Genomic DNA, 19,800 nt, shown 5'->3' with positions numbered 1-19,800 from the left:
TGGACCCCAACAAATACACTATTTACAGAGAATCACATACAGCAAAGTAGAATAAATAATGTTTACAGTGGTGACTCTCTTTAAGAAAGCAGATGAAGAAGGAAGAGTAATCATATTAATATCCCTTTGTGACTATTAGATCAATTATTCTCACACCATCCTGAAAGCTCATCCCTGAACCATGCTCTGAAACTTATACAGGACTTGGGTGAGATTAATGAAAGATTCTTAACCTGAGTGAATCTCTAAACCAGTTTTGAGACTGTGGTCCCACTTTCCAGGGTTTCCTCATACCAGTTGGCATAATTCTAGATGCCAATAATCTTCTAGTGTCTGATATTTTAACTTGTAAAGGTTTACCTGCCTTTTCCCTGTCTACATTGATAACTTGGTATTATACTACCAACATGACTTATGAAAACTGGGTTTTAATTATTTTTCATCCTTGTTTAATCACTTTTCTCTTGGATCCATTTTTTTTTCTGGTATTATATCCCATTTGCCTGTTCTAGACCAGACCATCCAGGCTATCACTGCTTTGACTCTTTCCATAGGCAAACCCATATATAACTCTGAATACCTGCTTAGATGCCCCATCCTGATCTCTGGTCTGGATCATTTCAGTGCTTTCAAACCCCAGTTATGACATAAATCATGTATTGTTTTGTATTTCCATGTATAACATTCAAATTAAAAATAATTTAGCTAGACACTTGATGATACAGAAATCATCTGTATGCAGAGGATGTTGCCTCAGAGGCTTTCCCAAGCTGCCTTAAGCAACCCCTAGAATTTGATAGATTTATGGGATAAACTTCATTATTTATGAACCATTTCTTAAATATAATGCTATTCATTCCAGATAAATGATCAAAACTTGTTTGATACTCTGTAAACTAAGTTCCAGGTAACACTAGTAATTTGTTTTAATTTTAGTTTGCTTATAGGATTCAAAACACATATTGTAGTTGATTTTATACTCCAGAGACAAAATTATTTGTTTATTAATTAAATGTTTACTAAGTGTTTAGTATATGACACCCTGGGAGAAGAAGCCATGATTTCTGTCATGAAAATAAGTAGTTTAATGTAATATGCATATTTTGATAGGAGTACAGAATGTCATAGTAACACATTTTCCTAGGTAAATCTGCTCCCTTTTGTATAATTTTAACCTAACAAGGTCATTAAAATTTAAAAAAAAACTTTATTTCTCCACAGGCACATATTTTATGTTTGTGGAAGAAATAAGAAGGACTTCAATATTTTTAATCTTGTACTAAGCAATTCAGAAATATGCCTAAATCTGTCTACTCTGACTATCCACTATTTTATTTACATGATTCCTTTGCAATAGTCAAAACAATTACCTCTTTTTCCTAAAAAAGGCTTGATCTTTTCTATCTTGATCTCTTTATAAATATTATTATTTTATGTATGAAGCATCTCTGTATACTGAAATTCTCTCTACCATTCAATATCCATTTAAAATTCCTTTTCCATTAAAATTCCTCATATCATTTTTACCAACAACTAACTTCATAATATTTATTCTCTCTCTTATTTCCCTTATTTTTATACCCAAAACCCTTTCTATATTCCCCATTATAATATGTAAAATGTTCCATTCAGAAAAGGAATTAGAGAGAGAGTTATGAGAATTTTGAGGAAATCCCCCGTTCCATGGCTCTAGAAAGAAGTCAGGAAAGGGGACTGAGAAGGAGCAACCAAAGAGTCCAGGGAAAAATAACAAGAGAAAGTGCAATGAGAGTGCTGTAGGAATAAAGAAGAAAGACAATGACTGAAAAACTCATCAAATTTGCATGGGTTGTAGTGGAACAATGTGTGTGCCAAGTGAACAAATCTTTCTGTGGCTTTAAAAGATGTTTTTAGTAGTTTATCTGTAAATAAGTCCATTGATGGAGGGAAATAAAGAGTTAAGGGAGATTTTTTGAAAACAACTTTATTGAGACATAATTTAAATACAAAAACTGCATATATTTTATGCATGCAACATAATGAGTTTGGACCTATGCATACAACTGTGAAACCATCACCACAATCGAATAGACATATACATCACGTTCAAAGGGAAGAATTTTTTTAAGTTATATTAAATAATCATGGAATTAACCCAATTAAAATAGATGAATATAAAGAAGAAAGAAGTGATAAATGATATATAAAGTTCAGGAAAAAGTGGGAGAACTTAAAGCCTAGGTTATTACTTTGCCTTAGCTAAAAGGAGGCATAGCTATACCAATTAAACTAATCTGAAAAGAATGACTGATGCTATAGATGTGCAAAAGATCGTCAGTTTATAGATGTGATAGTGAGAATTTGATGGAGTTGAATCTAATATCTTTAAATTTTTCTCCATGAGGTGCACATGAAAGAAGTGGTAGGGGGTTGGATATTTAAAGGTACTGAAAAAAGTTTGAAACGATTTTGCGAACAATGAGAGTTAGAAATGACAGAGACATGTAATAAAAATTTGGAGTAGTTGAACTAACAAGGAGTATGCTTGTGATGTCTTAAAATGTAAATAAAGCTGTTAGGAGTAATATGCAGTATGATGTAGTATTCTTGAGGGAGGGGGACGAAACAGTAATGTGCATTGCTCTCAGAACTGAAGTAAATGGTATTAAAAGACTTTTCTCTAAAGCAGAATAATATCTTGGAATATTTCTTGGTGTAAACTTGCACACATGTACATACATAGTTTCCTAACACTATTTGCCCTTCCTTCAAAGAATCAGCAGCATCCATTACCTGAGGAAAACATCAAAACTAAAGGATTTTTTCTCTAGGGTATCAGTGTTTTTGATTTTCAGGAGCCCAAGCTTTTGAATATAAAAAGCTAAGAAGCTGAAAGACTGGGGAATACATACTATATTTGAAAGAATGTTTTTATTATTTAGGCAGTTTGGAAGTATCTCAGATGAAAGCTACCCAAAAACACAGTGGCTTAAACAAGGTAAAAATATTTTCCACTTTCACATAAGAGACTAAGGTTGTGGTCTAGTCTAATATGGAGGCTTGGCCATGTTGATGACCCAGATTGTTTCTCTTGTTTTCTGACATCCTCAACACACAGCTTATATCTTCAGTTCCCATAATCAAGGTCCACATTACAGCCTTTGGGAAATGAAAAATATAGGAAGTGTAAGACATGCCCATGTTTTGGAAGAAGTTGCCCATCTCACATCTGCTCACATTTCACTGGCCAGAACACATGACCACACCCAGCTGCAAGGCGGACTAGGAACTGTAGCTTTGTGGGAGGAGGGGTGTATGTTCAAAAAAGAGTGCATAGCCAGTGGTCAGTTAAAATCTGAAGATTCTATTTCTAAAGGAAGAAGAAAGTGATACATTCTACAGCAGTCTCTAATACAATATACCCCTTTGGTATATTGAAAATATACACACAGAAAATACATTCAACATTTTCACAAGACAAGACAACCAAATGACTGATCCAGTTACTACATTCATCTCAAGGTCTAAGTCCTCTGGGTTATGGGTACTCCTCTCCAGCAGATCCATATGTGATTGATGAATTAAAAATTAATAAGCATGTTATCTGCCTCCTTCTATCTCAAATAGTGTAGCAGAAACAAAAAGAGTGCACTTTTTAAACTTCCATTCAGAAACAGAAAGAATGAGAAATATTGTCAGTCAATTGTAATGATAAATCCCTCTTGAAATATTGTAGTGAGAATCTTCTTTAGAACATCTGGCAGTCAGGATTGGGTCTCTGAAAGTATCTTCTTGTCCACTATCCTTCATGGCCACGTATGAAGAGACATTAGATCATTGGTCCTTCTTGGTGATTACACAACTCTTGCTGGTGCAATTTGGGAATACAAAAGTTTCCTTCAGCGTTGAACAGTCACGTGTTTGTGATTTCCTTCACATAAAAAAATTCTATTAGTAGATGTCCAATAAGAAAAATGAACAAGTGATAAAGTTTCCTTAATAGGTCTCGTCAAGAAACCAAGTAAAGATAACACGTTGTAATGGTTCTTAAATGTCAAAAGTCTTGTCATTTATTTAGATGGGTTGATACTCCAACAAAATAGACACTTACTTGGGGAAACTGAAGCCTTGGCAGTGAAAGCAATACATTTACTGCAGTATGTTGATAGTTTGACTATCATTGTATGTCAGAGAACAAGTGATGAGAGTTGCTCAAGAAAAGGTTGTGGTCAGAATGTCGACTCTTTTAGAGCCTCTTCATATCACTGCTTTAATTTAGGAGTACACAATAGCTTATTGTTTTCATCCCTGAGAAGCCCCAAATTATAGTTTTATCACTCAAGATAGGTTGTAGGCTATAGGCAGTAGGAGGTCCACTTAGCAAAGTTGTATCCCTTCCTTCAAGGTAAGTAAACCTAGTAGCTTGATTTCTTCTCAGTTCTAGGTGTTTAGTGAAAGTGGAAAAGAGAAACTGACACAGGCCAATATTATTAATTTTAAAACATTTCCCCATGTCTCCTAAATACAATTGGCTTCTGGCCTGACTCCCAAAATATTGCAAGCCACAGTTTTATCTTGCTTCAGAATAACAAGGTTTTCCAGTTTCCTAGTACACATTATATGTTTCCTCGATGCCTTACAGTCAAACGTTAAGCCAATATATTTTAGATTTTTATTTACGTGAGTGACCCACTTTTGTTAGAATATTTTATGGTAGTTACAATAAAGACTTAGCTGTCGAGAACACAGAACACTTTAAACAGGACAGTTGTCCTATATACATAAAATTCCAGTGAAATTCCAAGGAAATGTATATATGCTTGATGATTCTAGGTACTCATAATCCTCCTAATTTGTTTCCCTGTCATTTTTAAGATACATGTTTCATCTTTTAGCATCAAGGTGTTTGCTTCTGTTCCTGGCCACATTCTATGCATAGGAGGAGAACTGGAACATGAGAGAAAAATTACCTGAAACTTAGTAACAAGGCAAAACTAAAATTTGAATGGCAAATCTTTTCTATGTTATAGAGAGGCAAAGTCCACACAAGCACTGTTTGGAGAATGTAGTTAGTTAATCTCACTATTATTAATTGATCCCAGATTTAGTGAAATTGTTTGCTAATGTTTTGGCCCTGTGGACATTATTCAATTTTGTATCTAATCCAGTAATATTATTCTAACATTTTCTTTGTTAAATTGCCTTTGAAATCCATGATTTACAGATGGCCTTTGACCATGTCATAACATACTGCTTGTTTCCTCATTAACTAATACATTAAATAAAATCCTTGGGCTTCCCTGGTGGTGCAGTGGTTGAGAGTCCGCCTGCCGATGCAGGGGACATGGGTTCGTGCCCTGGTCCGGGAAGATCCCACATGCCACGGAGCGGCTGGGCCCGTGAGCTATGGCCGCTGAGCCTGCGCGTCCGGAGCCTGTGCTCCGCAATGGGAGAGGCCACAACAGTGAGAGGCCCGCGTACCGCAAAAAAAAAAAAAAAAAGTGTGTGTGTGTCTATATATATATATATATATATATATAAATCCTTGGTACATATTTATTTTCCATTTGTCTTTTGATTGTCATGATTTTATCTTCTGAAAATTATACCATACCAAAGGCAAGCCATTCCTTTTAGTGGCACAACCTGAAAGTTGCTCATACATCTATGGTTATAACATGGTAACATAGCCACACTTAACTACAAATGAGGCTGTGAAATATAGAATTTTTTTCTGGATGTCAAGGGGCCCAATTAAAATTCAGGGGATTTCATAGTAAAGGAAAGGGAAAGTGGATAGTGAAGGTCACCTATCAGTTTATAATTTATAAGCCATAATTGGTTTTCTTACCCTCTATGAAACAAGATTTTCCTGGGCTATTTCATAAAGAGAGATAAATCAAAGGGAAACACAGTATTAGATTCTAATGAGAGGTTCTGCTACACCCTCAGAGTTGGGTCCCAAAAATGAGGGAAATCACAGAAACCACTCAACTGGTTAGAGAGAATCTAAGAACAGAAGCACCCTGTGCCTTGCTTTTTAGGTGAAGTCTTGTCATGTTAGCCCATGCTTCACATGGTGTGAGTATTATACAGCTGAAAGGACTATGTGAGGTATCTAGGCTCATGGCCCTAAGATAGACTGATCAGGAACCAGCAATCTTTTTATTACAAGGACCAGAGAGTAAATTCTTTTGGCTTTGTAAACCATACTGTCACAAGCAAAAGCACTGAACTTTGCTGATGTAGCACAAAAGCACCCATAAATTATACTCACACATCTTTGGATGTAACAAAAACTGAATATATATATATATAGTCAATTTGAATTGAATTGTACACTGCGCTTTGCCTGGAACACAAATCACAAAGATCTATTCACTTGCTAGTCACCATAATAAAGGAAAATTAGCAACCTGTATTGAGATTTTTGAGTTCTTATTTAATCAAATTCCTTTGTACTATAAGGTGCATTTTACAAATTTGTTTCTTAATAATCATCTTATTACTGCTAATTTCACTTTGAAGTTGGCTTCTTATTCACAGCTGTATTGACAGGAAGTATTAGATTTCATGTTATTATCTTCACTTATAAGCATTAATATGCCTTAGTCAAACTGCATGACTTCCATAATATAAGTCATGATAGCATAAATATTTCTCAAGTTTTTTATTGCATATGAGTGAAAATATCACTATGATTTGCCTAGGTATTTAGGTTAGAAATATTATTGTGATAGTGCTAATTCTTACATTCTTCTCCTTTCAGATTCTCAGTAATATTGGCATTACAAATCTATGCCTTCTAGGTGAAGAGCACCTGTCTGCACGGCAAACTAATTCAAGAGCTGTCAGTGATATATAGTGAGTAGCCTCCTGATTTTTATTCTAAGTATTACAAATAGAAAATAATCTTCTAAATGTTTTTTCTCCTAAAATATCCACCTATATCATTTGGTAATGTTATTCTTCTTTTAAAATAAAGGAAATCTTTTTCTAGGATAAATTTGGAATATATATGTTGTTAGGATTACAGGGTAAACTCCCCATATGAAACCATTAAATATCTGAGTTTTATATCTCGGAATTGTGGCTGGGACCTCAAAACCAAAGACTATTATACTTAGTGACCTAATATTCTAAAGAGAAGTGCTAGACAGAAGTTTATAGGGTTTGCTAATAGAGACAAAAATTTGCTTAAGGACTGCAGATTTGCATGTCTTTTCTTTCTACAACCAGCTCATTCCATGCTAAACACACTGGCTACTTAATGTTCCTGGAACACGCTAGTCACCATCTGGCCATAGGGTTTTGACCTTGCATTACCTTTGCCCAAAGTGTTTTTGTCTCACTCTCACCTTCTTCAAGTCTTTGTTCCAATCTCACCAGGTCATACTGCTGATTACATTCACTATTCGTTATACTGCTCTACTTTTCCTGTTTTCTACATTTCTTATTATCTCCTAGGATATATCATAATTTGCATATTTCTTGTGCTTATTATCTGTTCCCTGCGTCTAGAATATAACTTCCATAAGAACAGAGATCTCTGTCTGCTTTGTTTATGAATGCATCCTACGTATTTAAATAGTGCTTGACATAAAGCAGGTGCTCAACAATATTTTTGGCAAATAAATGAAAGAATCCTGTTTAAAAAGACTTTTCTGAATAAATCTGCCATATGTTGCCAATATGTTTTGTAGTATCTATGTTTGGAAAAGTATGTATCTTACTGCTAAAAAGGAAAAAAACCCTGCAGTCACTTCATAATTTTATGAAAACAGAAAGCTAATTTTAATATTTATTTTAGGTAAATTTCCTGGCAATTAAAGTATTTATTTTTTTTTAATTAAGATAAATGGATGCAGATTAAGTTAAAGATCTTATATACAATAAGATAACTGAATCTAATATAATAAGATCTTTAATGTAAAATGAGGAAAGCAAAAATATAGTTTCTATCTAGTCCAAGATTATATTGTTTGAGTGCAAATTAAATGTGTAGTGTCTAAAGGAAAAGGTAGTGATACCAAAAAAAAGCTTCATTTTCTTAAAAGGATAAAAACATTATAAATGCAAATTCTAAAAAGAATTATTAAAAAGATAATTGTAGGACATAGTGGATACTTTTAAAAAATTACATTATAGAAAATAAAAAATACTCTTCCTATACTAATATGGTTTTGTTTTTGCTTTTACAGAAAATACCTAAGACCTAACATTAAATAGATCACAGTAAAGATATGTCTGTGAAAGCATAAGGAGTTTGAATTTTATAGCTCCCTGATAATGTTATTTGATGGTTTTTATTTCATTGATTCATTTTTATCAAATTTCTTATGAGAAAATTTACATACGTAAAATGTATCCATTTTAACTTTACAGTTAGAGGAGTTTTGACATATGTAAGCATGTAACCAGGGTGGCAATCAAGATTAACATTTTTATCACCCCAAAACATTTCTTCATGAACATTTGCAGTCAATTCCCCATTGCTCCCAATCCAAGGTAACTGCCCATCTCTGTCATGACAGAGGCAATATGCCTTTCAAAATCTCCTTTAAAAGGTATCAAAATTGCATAATCTTTTCTGTTTCTGACTCCTTTCACTAAGTACAATGCTTTTAGAATTGCCCATAGTGTTGCATGTATCCATTCTTTTTTATTGCTGATAATTTTCCATTGTACAGATACGCTAATTTATTCATTCACTCACCTCCTGCTGTATATTTGTATTTTTTTCAGTTACTATATTACAGGTACTATGAAAATATGTGTAAAAATGAGCATATGTTTTAATAGCTCTTATGTAAATGGATCATATGTTAAGTATATGTATACTATTTTAAAAAACTGCCCAACTATTTTAAAAGTGGCTATATCATTTTACATTGTCACTAGTAATATATGAAATTTCTCATTACTCTACATCTTCATCAACACTTGGTATGGTCTGTTTTGTTTGCTTGTTTGTTTATTTGTTTTAATTTTCATCATTCTAGTTGATATGTATTGGTAGGTCATTGTGGTTTTAATTTGCATTTCCCTGATAGTACTTTCTTAATGAGCATATTTCCTACACTGTCTTAATCAGAGCAGCCCACTGTTAAATAATTTATATATGATGTTTCCAGCAAGATTTCATTTAAGAATTAAAAGTTTAAAGAAAGATTCCATTGAAGGAATAAAGTTAAAGATTCCCTCTAACTGATATTTTTTGAATCCCTCTTTTCTCAGAAAGTGGCTTATGTAGTTTGGGTCTTTTTGTTCCATTTCAGCATTTTTAAATACTTGAGACAACTACAGCAAGTATTAATACAGAGGCAGGAATGGACATCTTACATCAAGTTATAAATTAAGTTTAATTTAAGGTAGTAATCCTTTTTTACTTGATATATGGTGTCCATTCCAAAGAAGGGAGGGAAAAAAATTAAAATAATTCACCATGATTAGAGATGTGACAAAGCATAAAGTGTCATTGAAATTTACCTGTTTATATGCACCTCATTATTTATATCCAGTTTTATTACTAATTTTTAAATATTGAAATTTTTACCCCTTCACTCTGAGTTTAGCAACCAATTATAGTTTCATGGTTGTCTCATTCATTAGGGAAATGTGTTCAATAATGTCAGGAGACTGTTTAAAACCATGAAAAAGGACATAGCCAAAATCTCACAGCCAACAGAAATATTGGAGAATAAGCTGGCCTGTGACAAATGTTTGTGGAACTCTTCTATGAGTTGAATGTAAAGAGCAAAGAATTCTAGGGCATGTAATTATATTATTTTCAACAAATAGCACAAGCAAATGTTAGCAATGATCATTGCTCTGTAAATTTTTATTAGGTCTCTCTTAGCCTGGCTAATATTTCCAATCTTTAATAGCACAACTTAGAGCCAAAAAGCAGAAGTTTCCTGTTATGTGTCAAGAAGCAAGGACATTGCAGTGAATCCTCTGATACGTCCTGACGCTGCCTTGAGGACTTGGTTAAATGCATAAAAAATCATTGCAGAGAATAAATTTTTCATTAGCCACACTTGTCATTTTATGCATAAGAAACCCCATAGAGCCTTACCTATATGAAATGGCCTATCCTTGGTCTGAAGAGCAAGGAAAAAAATGTTATAGTGCTGTCTTCTTTGACCTCTGTCTTTCAAATAAATAGTCCCTGTCTTTAAAGACAGTAGGTTAGCTTAATTTACATCTTCATAAAATAATTAGAGAACTATTGAGAAAACCATTCTTTCTAGGGAAGCAGTTAGATCCTCCTCTTGAAGAACATGGGCAAAGTCTATTATTAGATACCATTCTATGGGCCACATAAAAAGACAGATATCTTCCTATGATAAACAATGCTTAAGGCTTGGCATCTTGGATGGGGCTTAATCTTGAGCAAGCAGTGCATGGGCTTCCTGAGTGTCTCCTGTGGCTTGACCAGAGTTTATTTTGGCTGAACCTTACTTCATTAAGTCAATGTTTGATTACATATCTCTAGAACAAAATATAAGCAAAAATCCATTTTCACATGCCATTTGGCAATTTTTGGTAGAGTTCACTGATGCATTTGACAAAATGTTTTCCTCCATGGTGGAGCTGCCCATCAAAAATCTATCCTTCCAATCTATACATCCTCCATCTGGAAAAATGGTACCTATATCATTACAGAGCCTTACATTTTATTGTCTCCCCAAAATTCTATTTTATGTCAACTGAGGGGAGGTATAGCTCAAGAAATTGTTAATATAATGTCTGCATATTTCTTAGAAAACATTAATTGCAATATATAATTCATCACCCATATATAGGAGTTAAATCAAAATTGGAAAATATTAAGTTACATCAGAAAATTTTCCTCTGCCTTTAAATGAGATACCCAAGAATTATCACTTCTCCATCATCTCTAATAAGTTATTTATTGGGAAGCTTACCCTAGAGAGCCCAGTATGGTTGGCAACATATAACCATAATTGTTTATCTTGGAGGCTCAGTTATATTTTTCCATAATTACATTTTAGGATCATTGCTGATTTTAGGAAGCTCAGTATATTCCACCCCAGATTTTAACTATCTATTTTTGGAATGAACAAGAGAAGGACTTTGTCAAAAGATAGCTAAGATTAGGTGATTACTGTGCATCAAGACAGGGTTGATTATATTAGGTGAAAATAAACCCTCAATAGAAAGGAAATACTGAGAAGAAACTTAGTTCTTAGCTGGTGGAAATGTATCTCATCGTAAGCCAGACACTTTTGATGAGATGAATGGAAAGTTATGTTGATAAGAATGAAATTAAGTTGATTAAATGATTATCTGGGTCTGAAAATTTGGTCATTTTTTTTTTTAGAGTCTCAAATTATCCGTGTCAAATTTAAGGAGACAACCTAAAACTGCAGGATTATTTTCTCAGTTAGCTTTTTAAATTCCTCTTTTGTAAATTCCTGAATCTTAACATGTAAAGAAAGTGATAAATCCTTATTCTTGGGGGGTTTTTCAATATAATTCTAACCTTGGTTAATTAGTATGGGTGCGCTCACTGTTATGCAGAGGTGTCTAAGAATAATGACAGCCTTCTTCTCAAACCCTTGTTAGTGTTACCTTCAGCAGCTCTAATATTAGCAATTATAGTTCATAGAGATACTTGAGGAGAACTACAGAAAGAAGCCTTAAGTCTTGCGTTGAAAGAACGTGCCTTGGTTTAAAGCAGAGGTATACAGAGGAAAGGTAGTGATTATGGATTCCCTTTGTACCTTCTTTCAGTGAGTCATTTGGTGAGATTGACTCAGAATTCTTTTTTCTTTTCCTCTAAAGTAAGAGCTGAGAAATGACTTAAAGAACTCTCCTTAAATTAATGGGTCCTTATGTTGTGATGAACAGATTGGACAATATAAAGTCATTATGTTTTATATCAAATATATTTCATTAAAAAAACTAGATTAATAATTATTTCAATTGATTTTAAGGTATTTTTCCTAAATTGTCACTGGAGCCAAACTTATCTTTATCTTAGAGTAATCAGGAAGGGAAGAAGGGAAAATATTGGGCTTGAGGTCCTCTAATCTATTCAGCACAATGATTTATATAGTAAGATAAGATTCCTCACTGCAACTAAGTGGATTACATTATTATTTTTGGAAGAATCATTTAGATCCAATGACTAGGAACAATATGTTGCAGTTTGGAACAGTACAAATATGAGATTTTAAAGCACTAGAGACCTAAGTTCAAATCCTCATTCAGCTGCCTTATGAATATTTACCTAAAGAAAAATGTCTCTGAATTAATCTGAGCAATAATTTCCTCATATGTAAACTAAGTAACAATAATATTCACCCCATAGGGTGAATATTATTGAGAGTATTAAATGAAATAGTACATATAACCCACCTTTAAGTTATTAGTCTGTTAAAAAAAAAAGATATGGTTCTGTAAACTGGCTCAGGTCTGGGAATTGATTGAGGGTCATAACTATTTCATGATTCAGGTTAATGACTTTTGTTCACTTGATCTAGAAATCCTCCACTATATATATATGTATATATAGATCAAGTAAGAATTTAGTAAATTTTACATCAATTTCACTTCCAGGAACACCATAATTAACTAGCAAACGCCACAGGTCTCTGAGAGTCAGGCTATTCTGATTGCTGCTTTGACTTTGCTGTTCATTATGGTAACCAGGCCCACCTTGCCTTTGGCAATAGAGGGTAGCCACTTGGCCTGAGGCACCCTGGGATCCAATTATCCCCAATGCCTTTAGGTTCCCAATTCAGTAGCAGCAGTTTCCACTACAAAGAGGAGCTATCACAGAGCTCTTCAAGGATGCTATACTGAGAACATAGCTGACACTAATAATGTTATAAACATTTTATTGTCATATATAATAGTAAGAATTATTAATGAAACATGACTATTCCTATTCCAAAATAGAAATAAATATAATTATACATACAATAGATATTTTGGCACATCTTTAAAGTGCTTGTTAAAAAATTCTGATTCTAGAGCTGCAACTTAACTGTTCTAAAACAGAGTATATGCAAGTCAGTTGCCAGAGTCTGCATTTTTAGCAAGTGTCCCATTTTATTTTTATGCATGCTAAATTTTGAGAATATTTTTTGTAGTGCATTGCTTTTCTAATATAATTACTTGGGGCAGTATTATCTTGATTTTTACAGTCCTTAGTTGTAACACTTTCAGATTTTTTTTTGTTCCAGAATTGATAAAGACAAGAATAAATTGATAATGTTTGAATCACCATATGACAGACGTAAGGCAACATCAACTAAAAAAATTAGTTATATATGTGCAAACTAGTTATATATGTGTGTATACGTACATAAATATACAATTACCAGAAACAGTATATAATGTGTGTCTTACTTATATAAGTTATAATTCTTCTAACTAGGGAATTGACTAAAGGAAACAACTCCTAATCCAAGTGAGATTCTCTTCTTCTTCCAATTCTCTGTTTCTGTGTTATCTATTGATCTGTTCTCTGCTCTGTTCTATTTATGTCAGTGTTCGTTATCTTATATTAAGCCTCTGGATTATACAGAGAAATCTTATGTTTTCATTGACAGTTTTGAATATATTCTTTGATTTCAACACCTCCAGACTGTGGTGTTAGTTTCTGGCTCAGTTTGAATAGGACACATTGAGAATTCCAAAAACATATTGCCTCCCAAAACAAGGGCAATAGAAACATAGAATATACATAGGAATAAAAAGCATACAGAAAAATGTTCTTCAAATCTTCAAGTGTACATTGGAAATAAAACACTGTGTTAAAGATGAGAAACGCATCATCAGTCCTCTGGTACTGTTACTGTAGCCTTTTGTTTTATCAACTTCATATGCAAATTAAGTAACAGACTAAAATCGGTTTCAAACTGTTTGAAAAGCATGACAAAAATATGTAGTATGTTAATCTCCTTTGGAACCACAGTTATAATTACTTTCTTGCTTATCCAAAGTTTGCATTTATAAAAATGTAGATAGAAGCAGACATCAGAATTCATTATGAGGCAGTATGTTCGATTATCTCATTGCTTCTCTGTTGACTGATTGTTACAATACTAAAAATATTATTCATAGACTCACAGGCTTAGAAACATTATCTTTAGTGTATTTCAGAAACAGTTTTTAGAGCTTCTGGTTTTAGTACCACCAAGTGAGGACCTTGGAAGTTCTTACTCTCATCCTCACAACAACCAGAAGAGCTGAACAAACTGAAATCCAGTGACTTTCTTTCGACCCATTGAAGGACTGAAGTCACGGGGCAAACTATCACCCCAAAATCTGGAGAGACAAGCAAATCCAGAGTCATAGCCTAGATCTCCTTACCGGGAACAGAAGCCTCTGGAGCCACAAACTGATAGGAACACTTACAAGGTAATCTTTCTGGAGGTAAAACACTTACAAGGTAGTTGCTAGAAGCTGAGCATTCTCTAAGCCGACAGTGAGAAATTCCCAGGGGCTAGAGTCTTAGGGAGGCCTTATTCTATTGTGGGTTTTACATCCAAGAACCACACAAAGTTCTCAAGGTAAAGAGCCAGGAAAGATCCATTCATGACACTATTAGAGGGAGGAGAACTTTAAAATACATCCAGGACATTTTCTGTAACAGAAGTTTCCTTTCAAGGAGAAAAGACTAACAGAGCATTTTCCCAAGAGAAGAAAGGCATTTACCACTCTCCTGCCCCTTTGAGGCTTCCTGTCCCACTTAAGTGGGGAACAAAAGCTGAGAAACACTTATAAAAGTCACAGCCCTGGGACAGAGGCCCACTGAAAGACTGAGATTGAATCATGAGATCACAGAAAGCTTCCACTTCCCCATCCTTTACCACCAAACCAAGAGGGCTTACAGCTAAAAGACCTGCAAAACACAGAATCTCTCTGAGGAGGAGTACTTAGGGAAGCCCAGAATCAACAAGGAAGATAAAAACAAGAACATTAGAAAAATTTTAAGCCTCATAGCAACACAGATACAGCAAATATTAGACACAGCACAACTCCTAACCAGATTAGCAAATTTAAAGCTAATCTATGTCCAGCTGTCAACAACAAAAAAAATAGTTATATAATGCTATTATTGCTTTTAATTAGATCCTGTTTTTCTCTTTATAGACAAATTCAAACACATGAATCACAAGAACACATTTTAAGGAACAGTTTTATAGTAGTAACAGAAAGGAAAAATAATTTCCCTAGTACTCCTGACCCCCAACATATTTTTTATTGTATATACATTCCATTTTCAGTAAGATAAGATTTTTAGTCAGGATGATATACACAATTGCTTCATTAGTTTTTAATTTGTGTGGTTGACCTTCTCATAAATCTTTACAGACTAAAAAAATGTTTTTGAAGTTTTCACGTGTTGACACAAGATTAACAAATTGCTTCTACCTTCAAAGGGAGTATGTGTAAACTAGAAAGAGAAAGTCAAAGAATCTGAGCTTTAGGAAAAAACTCACCAAGTCAGCTGACAGATGTTTACTCTCATGGGGGCTTAGATCCTGGTGGTAGCTGAGCAGTCTACAGAATTGACATATATGCAAATAGTGACAAAAGTGTATTAACTCATTCAATTATTCTATTTCTCTTTTAACTAAAAGATCAACCTGAAAAACCAAAAACATAAATTAGCAGCAACCAGTGTGCGAGTGTTTATATGTCAGATGTGGGAAGAGTCAAGAGCAACTTTGATAAATATGGCATTTTGGCATTTTATGAACTAAACACTAGATTAGTTACCACAGTTTTAAAATAAAAATGTCAAATATCTGGAAAAATAACAAAGTGATGAAATTGCAAAGAATTTAATGCTCTCTGAATTAACCTTCTACAAAATCTAGCCTGTTTTCCTAATCTCATAATAAATATCCTACATCCTGAAAGGATTGAAAGAAGTAGAGAATTAACAAAAAATATAATGGAGAAAGATGTAAATTTCAGTTGAACTAGAGTTTACAGGTATATAAAATAATTACTACAGCAACACTGACAACAGCAACATTAGTTAAGATAAGTGACAGCAGGTTTGCCCAGGACAATCCTGGCTTGTTCATATTTTCCTGACTGAAATATTAGTATCATGCCATTTCACTCTAAAAATTAACCTATAAGACCCTCTGAGATTTTCCTCTCCTCACGTCTCCAGTCTCATGCTACCCTCTCTAAACTCAACTCATCCTTAACTATTCAGTACTTCCTCTGGTTTTATGAATAGCATAAATGTGGCATGAGGTTGTTTTATACTAGAAACCCTCTGCCTCCTGTTTTCTGGCCAACTCTTATTTATTTCTCAAATTACATTTGAAACATCCCTTCCTTAGGGAGGCTTTCCTTGACACTGCAGCCTAAATTAATTCATTAGCTCCTCTTTAATTGTTCTAATAACACTCATTTCCCTGTTGTAATTTTCTCACCAGTGAGGTAGTCTTTAATGCCTACCTTCTTTTCTAGATTATAAGCTCCATGAAGGCAAGATCCAAGCCTTCTTTGTGACCTCTCTTTTCCTGTTTCTTGGTAGAGTGATTGGCACAAACGAAGAGTTTACAAGTAATAATCAAATACATAGATGATTCTGTGATGGCTCCCCTAATCTTCATCATACAAATGAGGAAACTGAGGCTTAAAAAATTGATGTATAATTCTCATGGTCACATTCCTGCTAAACAACAAGCCAGATTTCAAACCCAGGCATTCATAAATTCAAAGCCCATGCTTTTGATTCTTTAAAAACAAAGAACAAATTACATGACACATTAGGCTTTGGAAAAATCACCTACTCTTTGAAAGATGTAAAATTAAATCATCTGGTAAGTTTTGGTTATAATTGGCTTTGTTTTTAAAATCAAGTTTATTGAGGTTTATTTTACGTACAATAATTTCACCAATTTAAATTATACTATTAGATAAGTTTTACAAGTATATTCAGTCATCTAACAACCAGAATCAAGGTGTCAAAACACTACCAAAGACACAAAAAGTTCCCTGGTGCCCCTTTGCAGTCAATATCCAACACCCACACTTGGACCCTGGCTAACATTGATCAGTTTTGCCTTTTTCAGAATGTCATATAAATGGAATTATACATTAGGTAATATTTTGTTTTTAGCTTCTTTCACAGTTTTTGAGATTCATTCAGGTTGCATGTAGTTTATTCTTTTTAATTGTTGAAAAGTATTTCATTCATATGGGTATACAACATTTCATTTACCTATTCATCTGTTGCTAAACATATGGATTGTTTCAAAGTCTGAACAATTGTAAGTAAAGCTGCTCAAAATATTTATGAACAAACCATTATGTGGATAAATGTGTCATTTTATCTTAAATAAATACCTTGGAGTAGAATGGCTGGGTAATACAGTAAGAATATGTGTAACTTTACAAGAACTTGCAAAAAGTTTTCCAAAGTGATTACAAAATTTTACACTCCTGTAGCAAGATAAGAGATTACCAATTGCTCCACATCTATTTTTAAGTGCGATAGTTTTGGGTTTGTTGCATAAGAAGAAACTATAATAATGGTAATAGAGATTGTTGATATGTAAATTAGGTTGTGGATCTATCTCAGAGAAGTGGCCTGATCATGGTAGTACTTGAAAAGCCAATTTAGTTTTGGGATTTACATGAATTCTATGAAGAATAAAATTTTACTCTTTAACCAGGCTTACCCTACCCAGTCCATTAATTCTTTATTAAAATCTTGTTCAATTACATTTTTTTGCAACAGCAACAAAAAAAGTAAATTATTCAAATGTAATACTTTCTGCACTTAGAACTGTTATAAAACAGAAGTGTTCCTTAAGGTATACTACAGTTCAATATACCAATGGAAATATAGTATTCAAAGTCTAAGTAATTGCATTAGTTTGCTAGGGCTACCATAACAAATTACCACAAACTGAGTGGCATAAACAACAGAAGTGTATTGTCTCACAGTTCTATAAGCTAGAAGTCTGAGATCAAGGTGTTAGCAAGATTAATTTTTTCTTGGGTTGTGAGGAAAGAATTTGTTCCATGTCTCCCCCATAGCTTCTGATGGCTTGCTGGCAATCTTTGGCATTCTTTGGCTTATAGAAGTGTCACCCCAAAATCTTCCTTCATCGTCGCATAATGTTCTCCCTGTGTGCGTGCCTATCTCCAAATTTGCCCTTTTAAGGACACCAGTCATATTGTATTGGGACCCAACCTAATAACGTCATTTTAACTTATTTACTGCTATAAAGACCCTATCTCTAAATAAAGTCACTTTCTGGGATACGGGGGATTAGGCTTCCAAAGTATGAATTTTTAGGGATACAATTCAACCAATAACAGTTACAGTCATCACTCAGTATCTGTGGGGATTGGTTCCAGGACCCACGTGGATATGAAAATCTGCAGATACTCCATAAAATGACATAGCAGAGTTGGCCCTCCTGAATTTGTGGGTTCCACATCCTGAATCACAATATGAGGTTGGTTGAATCTGTGGGCATGGAAACTGCCTATAGGAAGGGTCAGCTATATTTTGGATCCAATGATGACTGTACTTACTGTCATAGTGTAAAGTAATTATTACTTGTAAATTTATAATAATGATAAGTTAAAAGATATATGCAGGCCTCTTTGAATTGCTTTTTACAAGATTTCACTTTTATGGATTTCTTTAAGACTAAGAATATTTCAGTGATAATGATGACAAAAAGTTACTAGTATGCAAAGCAAAAAGAAAAAGAGAAAATTCTAAAATTTATAAATATAGGTTTTATTGAAGATAGGATATTATTTAATATTAGATAATAGATTATATTTTAAATACAGTAAATATCTTGTTTAGGTGTTTACTTTTGAAATTGTTAATTTAGTAACATGAAGAAAAAGTGATGTATAATTTTAATAATTTCATACGGAGGGTTCAAATGTAGTCATGTATATCATTTTCTAGGCTTCACAGTTTTTATAAAAGTTATGGTAATAAAAATGGTATCCTGAATTTCATATAATTATAAAACAACTCACGTCTAATTCTAAACAGTAGTAATTGATGCTAGAGGGAGATTTATTCTGTGGTTATGAAAGGCAATGGCATTTACAACTAGGATAAATTAAAGCAAATGAAGAGGAAAATTTTATTCTATGTAATACTTAGTTCATTATATTCTTAAATGACTATGCCAACCCAAATTCATCAGTAAGAGATCTGATGTATGCAAAAAAATGAATAAAATATATCACCAAGAAATAGCTTATGTTTCACAAGCATAGATATTGTTGTATTATAATTATGTGCATTTCTCTTTCAACATAGTAAAGTGAACATAGTGAATACTCACAATATTTAAAATCATAGATAAAATACAGTATTATTAAGCACAATGTCTCTTGTACTTTGAGTTAGAGAATTTGGGAATATTTTATGTTGCTTTAGATAAACTTATCCCTTCAAGATTTCTGTCGCTTTTAAGAAATTATATTGTGCTTCAGTCTATTATGTGCTTATTAAAATTCCAATAATTAATTCAATGAGTTAAGTCTAATTTCTTACAATTAAAAATTTTTTGGAAAAAATTGTTACGTTAATACATTTGGATTCCAATTGTGAATATAAGATTATTACTTATAAATAGGTATATAGTAGGCAGAATAATGCCCTCTCCCCAAAATGTCTATATCCTAATCCATAGAACTTGTGAATATGTTACCTTACATGGAAAAAAGAACCTTGAAGTTATGATTAAGTTAAAGATATTAACTTATGGGGAGATTATTGTGAAATATCCAAGTGGGCCCAACGTGTAGTCACAAGTGTTCTTATAGTGA

At 33.4% G+C, this 19,800-nt stretch overlaps 1 long non-coding RNA gene across 1 annotated transcript in view; it reads left to right on the top strand.

Moving 5' to 3' along the window:
• LOC137228624 (uncharacterized) overlaps positions 1-19,800 on the top strand; it is an 86,468-nt gene that overhangs the window by 52,445 nt on the left and 14,223 nt on the right. Inside the window, exon 2 of the long non-coding RNA XR_010945322.1 lies at positions 6,749-6,843. This is a non-coding gene — a long non-coding RNA (uncharacterized lncRNA). The remainder of the gene's footprint in view (positions 1-6,748; positions 6,844-19,800) is intronic.

The sequence above is a fragment of the Pseudorca crassidens genome, chromosome 8 (genome assembly GCF_039906515.1).
Source record: "Pseudorca crassidens isolate mPseCra1 chromosome 8, mPseCra1.hap1, whole genome shotgun sequence".
NCBI lineage: Eukaryota > Metazoa > Chordata > Mammalia > Artiodactyla > Delphinidae > Pseudorca > Pseudorca crassidens.
Note: the sequence above shows the minus strand (reverse complement) of the source record. Positions and strands in the feature narration are given on the sequence as shown.